Source organism: Sorex fumeus, unplaced genomic scaffold (assembly GCF_029834395.1).
Source record: "Sorex fumeus unplaced genomic scaffold, SorFum_2.1 ptg000070l, whole genome shotgun sequence".
Lineage (NCBI taxonomy): Eukaryota > Metazoa > Chordata > Mammalia > Eulipotyphla > Soricidae > Sorex > Sorex fumeus.
Genome location: NW_026606127.1, coordinates 5,335,556 through 5,352,391, shown reverse-complemented (window position 1 = coordinate 5,352,391; position 16,836 = coordinate 5,335,556). Strand labels below are relative to the sequence as shown.

The 16,836-nt window shown below is 39.7% G+C and overlaps 1 pseudogene; it reads right to left on the bottom strand.

Annotated features, from left to right (window-relative positions):
- Positions 1–508: 508 nt before the first annotated feature.
- LOC130037164 (uncharacterized) lies at positions 509–605 on the bottom strand (annotated as a pseudogene).
- Positions 606–16,836: the final 16,231 nt, after the last annotated feature.

The following is a 16,836-nucleotide window of genomic DNA, read 5'->3' as shown; positions in this document are numbered from 1 at the left end:
ACTGTTGAAATCTCCATCTAGCATTGTGTTGCTATCAATGTTTTTCTTTAAGTCTATTAGAAGTTGTTTTTACGTATTTTGCTGATCTGTCATTAGGAGCATATACATTGAGGAGGGTGAGTTCTTTCTGATGTACAGATCCCATGATCATTAAGAAATGACCTTCACTGTCTCTTATAACCTTTAGCCTGAAGTCCATGTGGTCTGACACTAGTATTGCCACTGCAGCTTTTTGGAGGTGTTCTTTTCTTGAAGAATCATTTTCTAGCCTTTGACTTTGAGCCCATGGTTGCTTTGATTATTCAGATGTGTTTCTTCCAGGCAGCAGAATGTTGGGTTCAATTTTCTATTTCATCCTGCCATCCTGTGCCTCTGAATTGGTGCATTTAGTCCATTGACATTGAGAGAGATCATTGTGATGGGGATTTTTGCTATCTTTATGTCGAAATTTGGAGTACTTGTGGGGCTTGTCTTAGCTTAAAGTAGCCCTGTTAATTCTTAATGCAACAAAAATATGGAACACTTTACAAGTTGGCCTGTTATCTCTGTGTAAGGATCATGCTAATCTCTATATCATTTCAATTTTAGTATATGTGTTGCCAAACTGAGTATAAGAGCTGATTTTTTTCCCCTATTTTTCTCTTCTGATTTCTTTGAGTGTTGTCCTTACTCACTCCTATGGCAGACAGTGATTCCCAATCTAGGAAGGTATTTCAAAGCAGCTTGAAGTGATAAATTTAGAACATTAATGTCCCAGAAGGAAAAGTATGGTTTTTACCATATTATCTTTTACCATACCCAGGGCATCAGTTTTGCAAAGTAATCCTTTTGGAAGATGGAGAATCAGTGTTGTTTAATGCTCTTCCCTGAAATCTTCATTAAGAAAATTAAACTGGAGCCTTTTGCTATTCTCACCTCGGTCCCGTGTACATCTCCAGAAAACGGTGGATGACGTTGTCCGCACCTTGACCACCTTGAAAGTAAGTAGGATTTTTCTCCTGAAGGAAGAGGTGAGAAGCATATTGATGATTTCATTCCACTTTATTACAAGTTCAACTTGAAGGGAAGGTGAGACTCATGAGGTTCCTGTAAAGGACAGAAAAAGGGTCTCAATGTAATTTAATGGCCCAGACACATTAACAACACAGATGACTCAAAGTAACCTGTGTGCATCTTTGTGTGTATAGTGAGTTTTATATCTACTCATAGTGATTCTCAGTCATTCCACATGGGCAAAACAGACCTGTAATTAAAAATCTAGTTCTCTGAGCAGAATGAGCTTTCTTAGGTGATTGAACATGTGTGTAATATTTTATTACTAAGCACATACAACTGTTTGAATGATGTGTACTTTTCGATCAAAATTTAAGTCCAAATATCTCTGAAATGGCAGTCTCCTGATGCCGCACCTGGCTTTCCTCACTGGGGCCCCTTGGAGGGGGTGGGTTGAGTTTCCCTCACCACCCCGAGCAGAGACCTGGCAGCTGAAGATCTCTGCAACCAGCCATAGTTATGCTTAAGACCACTCTCACCACACTTGAAGGAGCCTCATGCATGAAGGAACTGGCAGAGGAACCCAGGTGTGCGGGACACGGGTCTGAGATATTCAAGACTGCTCGGACCAAGAATGGGCCTCCTCCATCTAGATCCCCCATCTTCCAGTAGCTAAGTGTTACACCCACGGACTGCCTCTGGAGCCATGTAATCCCATCAATGGCCAAGATCCAGATACTGGATCTTGTTGATAAGATAACAACTCATATTGTCCAGTTCTCTTTCTCGGAGAACATGGCAGGTTACCAAGCGTATCTTGCCTACATGGCAGAGACTGGCAAGTTACCCGTGGTGTGTTCTATATGCCAAAACCCAGTAACAATGAAGTATCTCATTTCCCTGACCATGAAAAAACCTCCAATGTGGCACTTGCTAAAATCTCAGGGCTAGGACGAATGGAGATGTAACTGGTGCATGATACCAGTATTCCTCCCACCATGCCCCCAAACATGCCTTTGTGGCAGGGCATTCTCTTTTGTTCTCTGGGGCCATGGCATGCCAGAGAGCCACTCGTGGTGGGCAACTCATGGTCTTGGCTGGCAGGACGAATGGGCTGGTTTTACCCCTCACCCCCAATCCCACGAGGCCGTAGTTGCCCTGTCACCCTAGCTCATACCTGGCTGTCCAATAATCTCTGAGGTGGTGGGCATCGTGCCGCCAGGGGGGAGAAAGGCAGAAGCGACAAATACCCTTTCCCACCTGAGGGAGAATGGTGCCATAGCTTAATGCATAGTTTAGTCACTTTTCTGCCAAAAGCCTCTGGGTTCCGAATTGGATCCACGTGCCTCTGGTGCTGTGGTCGTGCCAGATAGCCTCTTGTGGGGGTCAAATCGTGATCTTGGTGGGGCAGAAAGAATGGCTCTATGGCCTACTTTTGGCATGCATCTCCCACCCAGAGCGGGTCCTCCAAATACCCTTTAGTTGGTGTTCTGGCCTCTATCTGAGCTGCCTTTCCCCCCAGCATGTGATGTCGGCTTCCAAGGCCTGGAGCAAACCTCCTAGTCCTTATCACTCTATTCTTGGGTATTAGTCTCTTATTCTGTTACTTTATATTCCACAGATGAGTACAATCTTTCGATGTCTGTCCATATCTTTCTGACTCATTTCACTTACTATGTTGATCCACTTTATGCAAATTTCATGACTTCTTATTTTCTAACAGCTGCATAGAATCCCACTGTGTAGATGAAACAAAGTGTCATTAACAAGTCATCTGTTCTTGGGCACTAGGGGTTTTTTTCCCCAGATTTTGGCTATTGTGAACAGTGCAGCAATGAACATACAAGTGCATATGTCATTTCGGCTGTACTTTTTTGCCTCTCCAGGCTATATTTCCAGGAGTGATATTGCTGGGTCAAATGGGAGCTCAATTTCTAGTATTCGGAGAACCGTTCATACTGTTTTCCAAAACTGCTGAACCTGTCCGCATTTCCACCAGCAGTGAAGGAGAGTCCCTTTTTCCCCACATCCACGGCAACACCGGTAGCTTTTGTTCTTTTGGATGTGGGTCAGTTTCAGTGGTGTGACGTGATATCTCTTTGTTGGTTGTACCTGCATTTCCCTGATGATTAGTGATGAAGAGCATTTTTCATGTGCCTTTTGGCCATTTGGTATCTTCTTTGAGAAAGTTACTGTTCATTTCATCATCCCATTTTCTGATGGGGTTGCATGATTTCTTCTTGTAGAGTTCAACCAGAGCCTTGTATATCATTGATATCAACCCCTTATTACATAGGCATTGGGTGAATATCCTTTCCCATTCTGTAGATTGTCTTTGTATTCTGGTCACTGTTTCTTTTGAGGTGCAGAAGCTACTTAATTTAAGATAGTCTCCTTTGTTCATCTCTGTTTTCACTTTTTTGGCCAGTGGCATGTTATCTTTGAAGATACCTTTAGCTTCAATGTCGTGGAGGGTTTTGCCCACCTTGTCTTCAATGTACCTGATGAATTCTGTTCTGATGTTGAGGTCTTTGACCCATTTTCATCTGACTTTTGTGCTTGCTGTTAGGTAGAGGTTTGAGCCCATTTTATTGCATGTCGCTGTCCAGTTTTTCCAGCACCGTTTGTTAAAGAAGTCTTTCTTGCTCCACTTCACATTTATTGCTCCCTTATCAAAGATTAGATGAACATATATTTGAAGGTGTGTGTCAGTATATTCAATGATGTTCCATTGGTCGGCGGCTCTGCCTTTGTTCCAGTACCATGCTGTTTTAATTATTATCGCTTTGAAGTAGAGTTTGAGGTTGGGGAAGGTGAGGCCTCCCATCGTCTTTGTCCCAAGAATTGCTTTAGCTATTCGTGGGCGTTTGTTGTTCCATATGAATTTCAGGAGTGATTGATAAACTTCTTTGAAGCATATTATGGGTATCTTTATAGGGATCACATTGAATTTGTACAATGCTTTGGGGAGTATTGTCATTTTGACAATGTTAATTCTCTCAATACATAAGCAGGAGATATGTTTCCATTTCTTCGTTTCCTCTTATTTTCTATTGTATAGGTCCTTCACTTCCTTAGTTGAGGTGATTCTGAGATACTTGATTTTCTGAGGCATGACTGTGAATGGGTTGCTTTCTTCATGTCACTTTCTTCTCTCTCATTATTTGCATATAGAAAAGCCATAGACTTTTGGGTATTGATTTTATAGCCTGCAACTTTACCATATAAATCTATTGTTTCTAGGAGTTTTTTGGTAGAGGTTTTAGAATACTCTAAATATAGTATCACATCTTCTGTGAATAGTGAGAGCCTGATTTCTACTTTTCCTACATGACTGCCCTTAATATCTTTTTTTATATAACTCCTATTGCAAGTACTTCCAGTACTATATTCAACAGAAGTGCCAAAATGAATTTTTTTCTTTTTGGGTCACACCCTGCGATGCTCAGGAGTTATTCCTGGTTCATGCACTCAGGAATTACTCCTGGCGGTACTCGAGGGACCGTATGGGATGCTGGGAATCGAACTTAGTTTGGTTGCGTGCAACGCAAACGTCCTACACCCTGTTTATTGCTCCAGCCCCCAAAATGAAATTTTACTAAACATTTTCTATCTGTAAATTTCTATGCTAAGAACAGTGGTATAAACGGTGATATCTGAGTAATTTACAAGTAGATTATGAAGACAGATAATATAAAGAATTTCTTTGTATGAATTTCCAAAATGTGTAGCTTTTATTAAATATGTTAAGAATGAACCGGAGGTCTTGATTATACCATGAAAATGATTTCCCTGTTAGAAGTTACCCTTCTAAAATGCAATAAAGTGACATATTTTGAAAATGTTGATTATTCGTTCATTAATTCAATGAATATTTGTTAGTCTGGGGGTGCAGTGCCTCCAGGAAGTCAACCTGCACCCTCGAGGTGAGTGCATCTACAGTCTAATGGTGCCATCATGCTGCCTGATAACCCCAGATTTCCACTGTGCCTCTGGCTGGATCCCAACACCTTAGGACTAAGTTTCCCAAGAAATTAAACTCCCAAAAGATATGTGGGATTCATGTTCACAAACCACCCCTGGCTCAGCTATACAAGCTAATGTATTGGTCTTGCATAAGTGACCCATAAATAAATCTTGAAAGAGATCAAAAGTCACAGTTAACCTTGGACCTGCACAGGGCAGAACATACTAGGGTAAATCGGAGGGAGGCAGGTTAGTTTGTTGCCCACGCAACCAGAACTCAGGGCAGCCACTTGCTCCCACAAACCAAAATCTCCACCATGCCCTAGTCTCTTTACATTGACTCAGGATGGATTTCACTGAAATATAACAGCTGAAATTTCGGATATGCGGGTTTTGTGACTGAAATCTCTAGGCTTTCTCTGAGTCAGGATGGGCAGCCCACCCTCACTGCCCTGTACTTATGGAAGCCGCAGCAGTCATGTCCATACCTCAAAGCAACTCCAGCCTTACCTTCCTGATAAAAATACTCAATTCCGGGGCTGAAGCGATAGCACAGTGGGTAGGATGTTTGCCTTACATGCGGCAGACCCGGGTTCGAATATCAGCATCCCATATGGTTCCCTGAGCTCCGCCAGGAGTAATTCCTGAGTGCAGAGCCAGGAATAACTCCTGAGCATCGCCGGATGTGACACCCCCAATAAAAATACTAAATTCCTTGAACAAACATGATGACCTCTTAGTACCTGTATGAGAACAATAATGCAAAAAATTAAAAGGAGAGAGAAAGAATTTAAAGAGCCTGCCATAGAGACAGGCTGGGGGTGGGGTAGGGTGTTGGGGGATGTTGTAGGGAACCAGGGACATTGGTGGTGGGAAATTTACACTAGTGGAGAGAAGCATGTTGGATCGTTGTATGACAGGAAGCAAATTATGAATAGTTTGTAATGGTCTATCTCACAGATATTCAATAAAAATTTAAAAATATATATCCTTAATTGGTAGCTCAGACTATTGATAGAACTTTGAAAACCAGCATATCTATTTTTGTGTTCTCAGTAGGAAAAAAAATTGTTACTCACCTGTGTGCCAATAGCTTGAAGAATGCTAAACCGAAAGATACATCAATGCTTGTCTCTGGCATGAGTACTGTAATTTCAGGTATGTTATGTTTCAGAATCAGTTCATGGACAAGAAGTCAAGAGAAGCAGTGGCAAAGAGCAACAATGTTGAATGGATAATGTTTGAGGAGCTTGCAAGGGAGACTAAAGATTTGGCATGAGAAGAGGGAAAAAAACGAAGAGTTAAGTATTAATAAGTATCATGACAAAAATGCAAGGGAGGACATTTTTTGGCAATCGTCACACTCTGTTGAGCTTTTGGTGAGGTAAGTATTAGAAAGTATCTTTCCCATTTAGTGGTAAAAAGGTAACTTTGATGGGTGCATTTAAAAAAATTACTTTAATAATTAGAATCACCAATAGATACACAGTTACAAGGTTGCTCATAATTGAATTTCAGTCATATAATGTTCTAGCACCCTTCCAGTAAAATGGGGGTGTTTTTGAAGGAATATCCCTGGTGCGAAGACTAGGGCATCTGAATCTTAACACATTTCACCAAATGTATGATCTGTACTCACATGATTTACACTGTCTCCCCTGATCTTTGATTTACGTTTTCATGCAATATTTCCTTGTGAAACTCACCAAAAGTGAGGGTCCCTATTTAAGACAAGTACATGTTTCTCTGACATTATATATTTTTTGGTTGCTGAGAGAGTCTCTAAAGCAATGCTCAGGAGGTGTGGGGGCCCCACAGGCAATTCTCAGAAAACGTGTCCATGGTGCTTGGGGTCCTCTGAGGCTATACAGTCTTTGATACTCTGGCAATCAGGTGGTGCTGGGAGTCAAATTGAGAGCATGTGAGACAAGTGCTATAAGCACTACACTATCTCCTGCGGCCCTGGTTATTAGATTTATGTCAGCATTTCGAGGTCCTCCCTTTTGTCAGAAAGCAGAAACTTGTGCAGGAGAAAGTGGAAGAAACCTTAGGGTTTAGCTAGGTTGACTGAGTAGATGGTGATACTATTAAGATTGGAACATAAAGTAAAAATAAAACAAGAGAAAGATCTAACAATAGCAAACAGGGCTATATTGCTCAAAAAGTTTAGAAACAGGCACATTGGCAAGTAGTTTTAAAAAGCATCCAGGAGAGAATATAGTATTGTGAGTGAACGAATCTACTCTATGGATTCATCTCATCCTTGAAATGGAAAAGGACAATGTGTTACAGTTACAAATTTACAAATAAGATATATACCATCATATATTTCATCATATATTTCTGCTGTGTTCCTATGCTTTACCAAGTATTATTCTAATTTTTAAATTTACTTTAATCATTAAAAGAGTATTTCTCTACATTAATCTTTTTAATGAAATATTTCATTAAAAATGTTTTTTAAAAAATTTATTTAAAATGTTTTATTAAAATGTTATTTAAAAAGAAACATATGGGCCACATAGTTAGTGCAATTTGTAGAGGGTTTGTATGCAGCGAATCTGAGTTCAATCCCCAGAATCCTGAGCCTTCCAGAAGTGATCTCTGCATACAGAGTCAAAAGTGAGCCCGGAGCACATATGGGTGCGCTCCCTTCACCACAAAAAAGGAAGAAAAGAAAAACATATAACTCATACTTGAGTAACATAGAGGTTAGGGTGCTAATTCCTGTATAATTTTTGAAAGCCCCCAAAATTATTAGATAGTTTGCTATTGACCAAGAAGATGGTTTTTTAATAGTATTTACTTACATTGTCTAAGTAGTGATATGTGTGGTATAGAAATCTGTACATTGTGATACATTTTAAAAAATTATAATGCATTTTATAATGGACTTTATAATACATTTGTATTTTATAGTAATAAGTGATAAATTATATTTCTGCTTTTGTGGGGTATTGGGGCCATAGTATGTGGTGCTTGGGACTTCTGACTCTGTGCTCAAGGGTCATTCCTGGTGGAGCCAGCCATTAATTTGGGTTGACTGTGTGCATGGTAATTGCTTTAATCCCTATACTAAGTCTGGGGTCCAATCAAATAAATTATCTGAATATATTTTATACATTCATGGCATACTTTTTCTTAGATTCTTTGATATATCTAGGATATATTGATCATCTTTAGGAAAAGATATTACCTGATTTTTAAATATTTGTAATTTGTGGGGAAATTTTAATTTCTCATGTTAATTTGTGCTCTTTGTCTACTAGTGAGCTTGAAAATTGCTCTTGTGTGGTACTACATGGAAAATAGTATGCTAAGCGAAATGAGTCAGAAAGAGAGGGACAGACATAGAAAGGTTGCATTCATCTGGGTAACATAAAGTAACAAAATAAGAGACTAACAACCAAGAACAGCTGTGATAAATATCAGGTTGTTCACTCCATGGCTTAGAGGCCAGCTGCATTCTCTAGGGGTAAAGGCAGCGCAGATAGAGAAGGGAGCACCCAATAAAGGGTGCTGGGAAGATCTGCCCAGGAAGGGAGATGCCTGCTGAAAGTAGTCTAAGGCCCGAACAGGATTGCCACCCAATGTCTCTTCTGCAGACCACAGCACCCAAAGGGAGAGACAGAACAAAAGGGAGTGCCCTACCAAAGAGGCAGGGTGGGATGGGGATGGGGGTTGGGAGGGATACTGGGATTGTTTAGAGTGGAGAATGGGCACTGGTGCTGGGATGGGGACCGATCATTGTATTACTGAAACCCAAGCACAACAACTTGTAAGTCTACAGCTGTACCTCATGGTGTTTCACTAATGAAACAAAAAAAATTTTTAAAAAGGAAATTGCTCTTGTGTTTACTAGTCATTTACACTTCTTTCAATACAGATTATATGATCATGGTTTATGCTTATTTTTTCTATACAAGTTTACTAGCTAAATACTGATTTATTTCACAGCACAAATTTATTAAAAACATTCATACATTGCCTATCATATTAATTCCCAGAATTTGTTGGTTTTACTTGTTTTTTGATCACGTAATTTGAATTTTAAATTTTTCTTTCAGATTCTAAAATTTTGACACAAATGAGCATACGTTTTTCTTTATCTTCTACAGTTTTAAACTGAGAACAACTGTTTGTTTTGTACAAATAAGACACCTGTGCATTTACAAGCGGTAGGGCGTTCGCCTTACAAGCGGCCAACATGGCCGACCCGAGTTCGATTCCTCGGCCCCTCTCGGAGAGCCTGGCAAGCTACCGAGAGTATTCGATATGCCAAACACAGTAACAACAAAGTCTCCAATGGAGACGTTACTGGGCCCGCTCGAGCAAATCGATGATCAACGGGAGGGCATTTACCTTTACCTTTACCTTTATATTTACATTTTAACACATCTCGATTCATCTACAACTTATCATAGTAAATGTTGTCATATTGAAAGAAACCACCATTTATTTTCAATCATAGCACTGTAGCACTATGCTCCCGCGATGCATCAATTTGCTCAAGTGGGAACCAGTAACATCTTACAACAAATTGTGAGACTTGTTGCCACTGGTTTTGGCCTATCGAATACGTCATGGCTAGCTTGCCAAGCTTTTGCTATATGGACAAGATACTCTGGGTAGCTTGCCGGGCAGAGGAATCGGATTCAGGATTGGCCTCCTGCAATGCAAATGCCCTACCCGCTGTGCTTTAAACGTTATATAAAATATACTAGTAATACCAAATGTTGTTTCTTTAACAGTGCAATATAAACGATTATTTCGTAATTTTCTTGATGTGTTAATGAAATAGCTAAGCTCTTGAGTATCATGGGAGCATTTTTCTAACACAAGAGTCTGACGAAGGTGAAACTGTTATAACCGTCTTGTAGGATTCCATCTCCCTAGCCTGCTTCATTCTACCCCGCTCTCTATCCAATCCGGTCTTCTTCTTGGGATTCTGACCTCCTGATTGGCTAGCCTCTACCTTTCAACTGCCTACTTTATGACATCATTCTCCCACCAAACCAACCACCAACTGGTAGAATCTTGGGGGTCCTATGTAGTTGCTTGTAAACAAATTTGAATCATCATGGCAAGTGACGAGTGACCAATGACGAATCACCAGTGAGCAGTCATCTGTACTGAACACTTTCATTCTTAAGCCGCTTCAGTGTTCAGACGTACTCTCGTACCGTCTCCTCTTCTCGTCTACCTTTCATCGGTATTTCCTCTTCTCTGACCATGGCAGGTAAAGAATAATACATTTCAACGCTTTTTATTAGATATATCCTCCCTAAACTTAGCAGTCAAGTAAAAACAACATGTAGTAATGAAAGAAAGTATTCAAGTAGAATTTTATAAGCCTCATTTTAGCTTGACTTGGACATTTGCTGTGTGATTTTTGACATTGGCTTTCGTTCTCTCATATACAAAGTGCTTTTCCTCATTGATTACATTATATTTTAGAAATATTTACAAGCTCAAATACACATATATATGTATGAGTTTTGATTCTCTGTGTTTCTTTTTGTTTTTAATAGAGAATTTTACATAATATCCATTGAAAAAATATAAATCAGAGACAGTATTTTGACAGAAACACAAAATGTAGATGCTGTGGAAAACTGTTAATATATACTAGCATGTTTTCTCTGTAATGGTCTCTCCACTTGTATTTATACTTCAGTAGTTTAAATATAGTGCTATTACACAGTAATAATCATTTATCTTTGAGTTTTCTATTTAAACCAGGTAATAAGAAAATATGGGGCATGGGGAAAATGTGGAGTGCTGAGCGGTAGAGAGGCAAGCCCTCAAAGGTAAGAAAGTTTGGGATCACTTTCTTCAAACATTGACCAATAGAACCAAGACGATATGAGGGAGAATAAAATAGGAAAGAAAGAAAGAAAGAAAGAATATGGACGGCGATTATCAAGGAAGGGGAAAACATTTGGACAGAATGTTGAAGAGAACCAAAGATTTAAAATCAAAAAAGAAAGAATATATATTAAATATGCTGAGATGAATACACTGAGAACAAGTCAAAGCAATTTACTTCAATAAATGCCAGGACTAGAAAGTATACTATGCCTTGATTAGAGTACCAGTAGGAAAAGCAGTTTATCAGAAAGCCATCCTTGCTGGCTTTTTTCCTTATTATCTCTTACAACACAGTACTTCGTACTTGACAATTTGGAATATAAACACGCTTTAGAGATGATGCTTCCCATATATAGCTAATAGTGGTTATCTAGGGGGTTTGAAGACAATAAATCTTCAATGTTTTTATTACGTTCTGGTTTTTAAGTACACGTACAGTCAGCCTGTTAAAATTTTTAAAAAATGGTTTATTCTAACTAGAATCAGGAGAATTGATTCATTTGTGTGGTAAGTAGGTTCCAGGTTAAAGCTGCTTGTCATCTTTACAAATGTTATTTAATGAGATTTTTTCTTCCTAATATGAGAGTATTTTGATAAGAGTCAACTTCTGTTTTTAGATCCTAAGAGGACATAGAAAAATCAAGTCTCACATGTCTAATTACACATTTTTGTCATATTTGTGAATTCTGAGTTTTCCTACATTAAAGATATTTTATTGGATTTTGGTGCTCATTTATTAAACATTGAGAAGAACTTTTTCCTGACTGCTAAAGATAATTCTAATCTAGGTGTTGAAAGTAAATTTGTAATATTTTATGATCACTTTTTAAATGGTCTTTGTGTTTCTTGTTTGATAAAGTGAAATCCTATGCCATTTTAACAGGTGTTGTTTGCTGGTTAATAATTCAAAGGTATTGATGAGAATAATTTTGTTTGTAACTACAAAGTTTTTTTCTGTATTTTACTCATTTAAAACATTTCTTGACTATGAAATACAATCACGTTTATTCCTATTTTCTTTTTGTTATGTAGTTACTGGTAAATCTTTTCTGTTTGATGGACTGGTACAGTGTGCACTCAAAAATCACCTTCTATTCCATTTTTTGGCTAGCATATTTTTCTAAAATAGAATATACTTTTCATATTGTATATGTGGAACAATTTATTAATAACCTTATTGGACTGTTTTATTTGGTTTTGTTTGAGACCACATCCACTGTTATTCAGGGCTTACGCTTGGGTCTGCTCTCAATAACTTACTGTACTATGTTCCTTGCTACAGAGCCCAGATTTCATTGATATCTATATACTTCTTTTTCAGTTCTGTGATACATATTTTTCATTACGTTTTCTTTATACTTCCTCCTATGTAAACCATATGAAATGTAAAAATTATATTCATGTATGCATTATTATTCTTAGAGTTATTAGTAACTACATTTTAGATAAACAACTTAAGTCACAGAGTTTCAATAAAGTTTTCCTTCCAAAAACATTTCTTGGGAAAAACTCAAGTAGTCATTTTTGAAGTGGATCAAAAATGAGGGTAACCTTCAATGCATCAACAAGATTAAGTCATAAGTGAACCGTAAGTAACAGATATTCATTGCACAAGTCAAATGGAAACCTGATGATTACAATTGTAATAGTTGTAAAGACCCCAAATGCCTATATTAAAGTAAGGTATCTTCCTAACGGTTTCTGCAATGTAGAGGTCATAGAGAGTCCTGGAAAAAAGTCCACATTCTTAGGTTCCGTAACTTGGAAATTCATAAGCGACAGAGAGATAGTACTGGAGAGGGGATGAGGCACTTGCCTTGTACATAGCCAATCTAGTTGAATCTCTGTCACTGCATACACTCTTCTGAATGTTATAAGGGGTCACTCCAGAGTGTAGAGCCAGAAAGAGCCCAAGATCACTGTCAGTTATTGGTCCAAAATCTACTCCTTACCACGCCCAATAAAAATGATTGGAAAACATGAAGTCGCTTTGTCATTTCTGGCCCTCAGGTTTCTTCTTGTCCAGAGAAAGTTACCCATTCTCTTAGACTTCCTAGTTTGGAAAAGCTTCCCTTATAGGAAATAACATATGTGTCAATAGGAGAGCAAGCTTCAGGCATTGCTGGTGTAAGGAGAAACTATCTGTAAGCAAGAAATCCAATTACAGACACGATCACCTGGTCCTTCTAGAGTTCTGTGTTTATTTGGGAGCACGATATCAAATATACAAAGTGCCAAAAGGTTCCAGGCTCTGAATCACCCCAAATTGTTGAAATTTTGGAAACTCAATTGACTGTTGGTATTAGAAGCATCTCGATGGCTTAAATTTTAAGTTCATATTGTTCCTCTGAGCATTGAAGGAGATTATTAGTCTCACAGATTTTTTTCATCATCCTATTGTTCCTTACAGAAAATTTTCAAAATCCATCTGTAATTGGGCTGGAGCGATAGCACAGCGGGTAGGGCGTTCGCCTTACACGCGGCCAACATGGCCGACCCGAGTTCGATTCCTCCGCCCCTCTCGGAGAGCCCGGCAAGCTACCGAGAGTATTCGATATGCCAGACACAGTAACAACAAAGTCTCCAATGGAGACGTTACTGGGCCCGCTCGAGCAAATCGATGATCAACGAGAGGGCCTTTACCTTTACCTTTATCTGTAATTGGAACTTCACATACTCGGCAGCATTCCCTTCCCGTGGTGAACGATGCAGCTTCCCTAACAGGAAGTGTCTGCAACTACGCCAGAGAATCTGCTCCAGCTGGTAGTTCTGCTTGGCTCCTGCCCTCAGCCTCTGGCACCTCTTTCCAACCACTGATGGGTAGTGTCTAACTTTACCAACATTTCAGCACAACAATGCTATCTGGAGTGTTTAAACCAGAGTCATATATCCACCTCAGCTTCTTCCTATACTAGTGTTTTGGAATGGGATAATTCAGGAAATGCTGAAGAGAAGTCTTCTATGGGAGACTTTTCTGTGACTGTCGTTGACCAAGACACCGCTGTCTCTTCCATGTCTAAGGCAGCTCGCTATGAGAGAACCCTAGATACCTACAACACGGTGTCTGTGTACCCATCACTTTCTGCCAGACTTGTTGAGAGAACACCGTCTCGGTATCCATATCAGAGTCAAAGTCTGTCACTTCCCTATCAGGACCGAAGCCAGGTGTATTACAATCATCAAGGAGGTCTGGGAACTCTCCTTTCTGGCCTGCAGTCCTATGACTCCATGTCATACACAGAACAAAATGGCTCTGCCCCCCAAGCTTACAGGAACTCATCTAGAGAAATGGTTATGGTTCTGAAGTAGGTCCAGTCCCCAAATAACCAAACACCAACCACTTCCTCTGGAATCGACTTCTCTGTGTCTGCTCAACCCATCACAGAATCGAGTTATCAAGGTGAGTTAAACTGAGAGGAGGGAAAGAAAATTCAAAAATTGGGGTCAAAAAAGAGGAAAACTGTCCATAGACAGGTGGTATTTAAATACACTGAGATTTTTAAGTTTACGAAATGAAGTTAACTAAACTAAGTTCATGTTTACTCCCTTCACTCATTTTACAACATGTTATTTTCACACTCAACATAAGATCTGCTAATGGAAATTGGAAGTTATGATAGTATAATGGATATCTAGGTTTCATATAATGAAACTTCAGGAGCACACAAAAGAATGCCACATTTTTCCCTAGTTGTTTCATATATTTTTTAATTTTTATTAGTTAAACATCTTGAGGCACAGTTGTAGACTTACAAATTATTGTGCTTAGATTTCATTTATACAATGATGTAGTACCTATCTCTCCACCAGTGCCCATTCTCCACAACCACGGGTCCCATTATTCCTCCCACCACCCATCCCCCCAATTCCAACCAGCCTCTGTGGCAGGGAATGCCACATTTTACACTGTTCTAGTTCAGCAGTCCTCCAGAATTACCACTCTAAAAGTAAAATACTAGTCTTACACTAGTATTTTGTTATTTTCTTAAGAAGTTTCAGAACTCTTATTGTAATGGTACCTTTTTAACTTTCCCTTCCATTAATGAACAGCAAGGTTCTGAATACACTTGTGGTTCAGAGATTCTGTCACAAATCATGAAACCTAAAAACTTTTCTTTAGCACAAATATCATGCAGAATTAGTACTTCATTCATACTCTTATTATATGATATTAATCTCCTTATTTTTCCATGAAAGTGAATAAATTGAGAGTAAAATACATTACAATGCTAAGCTCTGTATGGCATTTATTAGTTTAAAAGACTGTAATTTTTCTTTTAAAAAAAGCTTTTGTTTGTAGGAGGTTGAATCTGTGTCACAGTCCGAAGTGCTCACGGATTAGTCCTGGGTCTGTGTTAGGGATCACTGCTGAAGATGCTTAGGAGATCATATGGGATACGAAAGATCAAACTGAGGTCAGCTGATCGCAGAGCCAGTGCCTTACCAAATGGACTATCTCTCTGTCCCAAGTCTCTTATTTTTAAAGTTAGTTTACATAGAAACTCAAATACAAAGAAAACAAAAAAACAACAGCACCACATGACAAACAGTAAGAACTACAAGATTTACCTCCAAACTTCAAGCACAGGGCCTTGTCCATTATCCGTAGAATACCCAGTAACAATGCCTTGCCTGTTGCTGGTAGGTGCACAGTTGTTGCACCACTAGTTTTGTGGAGGGAATATCTCATTTCGCAGGCACTGATTTCTTCCTTCCTTCCTTTGTAGTGATGAATTTACTGGGGATGGAGACGTCCCTGGCATGGAAACCTTCAGGTCAGATATTTGGTCTGACACAAATTTCCAAATTGCCCACATGTTGCAGTAGCAGGATTCAAAGACCTGAGCGTAATCCACCACCTGAATTTGGGGAAGTTCCCATAATATCTCCAGACCAAAGTAACCTGGGGCTTACCCCAACTCCAACTCAGGAACAAAAGGTTAAGAATTTTGATCAGATGAAAACTGGGCTTTCAAAACCTCTGGATACCTACCGATCCCAGTAGACCTATATCAATGAAAAGATCTGCAGGTAATGAACAGCACTGACACCATCACTCTGAAGCAGGTGCAAGAAAATTCAAGTGGCACTAAGGGGACCTCCCATCCAACACGGAAGAACAAAAGGGAGTCTTCTGAACCTCTTGAGGGAGAAACCAAGGCCAAAATCCAGCCAAAGGTCCGAGAATGCTTGCTATGGGGGGCTGGGATTGTTCGTAATGCAGCAGTAAGTGAGAGGTGTCCTGAGACCAAGGCCAAGACTAACAGCAAACATCACAAAGCTGCCTCCAGCAGGATCAGCAAGAAAAAGAGCCATGGGCAGGAGAAGATAAAAAACACCAGAGAAAATTCTAAGAAAGCTAAGGAGTGTAAGCAGCCAGGGAACAAGATAAAGGCAGAAGAAAAGCCCACCATTGGCAAGATGAAATGCAAGAAAAGTCAACCTGAGCTTTGCCAAGAGGCCGTTAAAAAGCCCCGCCTCTACCTAGGCATACACATGCTGGATTCTGTCCAAGTGTTTCATGTTCTGGGGAAGAAGAGTGATCCAAAACCTGGAATCTCTTCCTCCCAGGTCCTGAGTAGCTCAAAGAAGCTTAAAGATGTCAAGCCATCCTTAGCTGTCAAGCCATGGCTAGGTGCTACATGGGATGGAAAAGCCTTGAGAAAACTCAGGTCAAAGCACACAAACCAAGTAGCAGTGCTGAAAAACGCTCATCTCCAACCCAGTCTGAGCTGCCACCTCCTGGGAAGGTCAAATTGGTACCTTTGCCGTATCTTACCATGGAGAGGCCACAAGCTCGACCTGTTCCTCGGAGATGACAATCTGTGACCTCACATCTTCCTGCGGCAGATTACCCTGCCAAACCTGGCTCTACCAATGCACCTCAGCCAAATGCTGCCAATTCTTCACGGTCAACCACTGCATTTTTGTCTGGTTCTGCCAAACCTGCTCAGTCCATTACAACCAACCCATCTCGACCAGGTTTGCAGAACCCTAGTAGCCAGC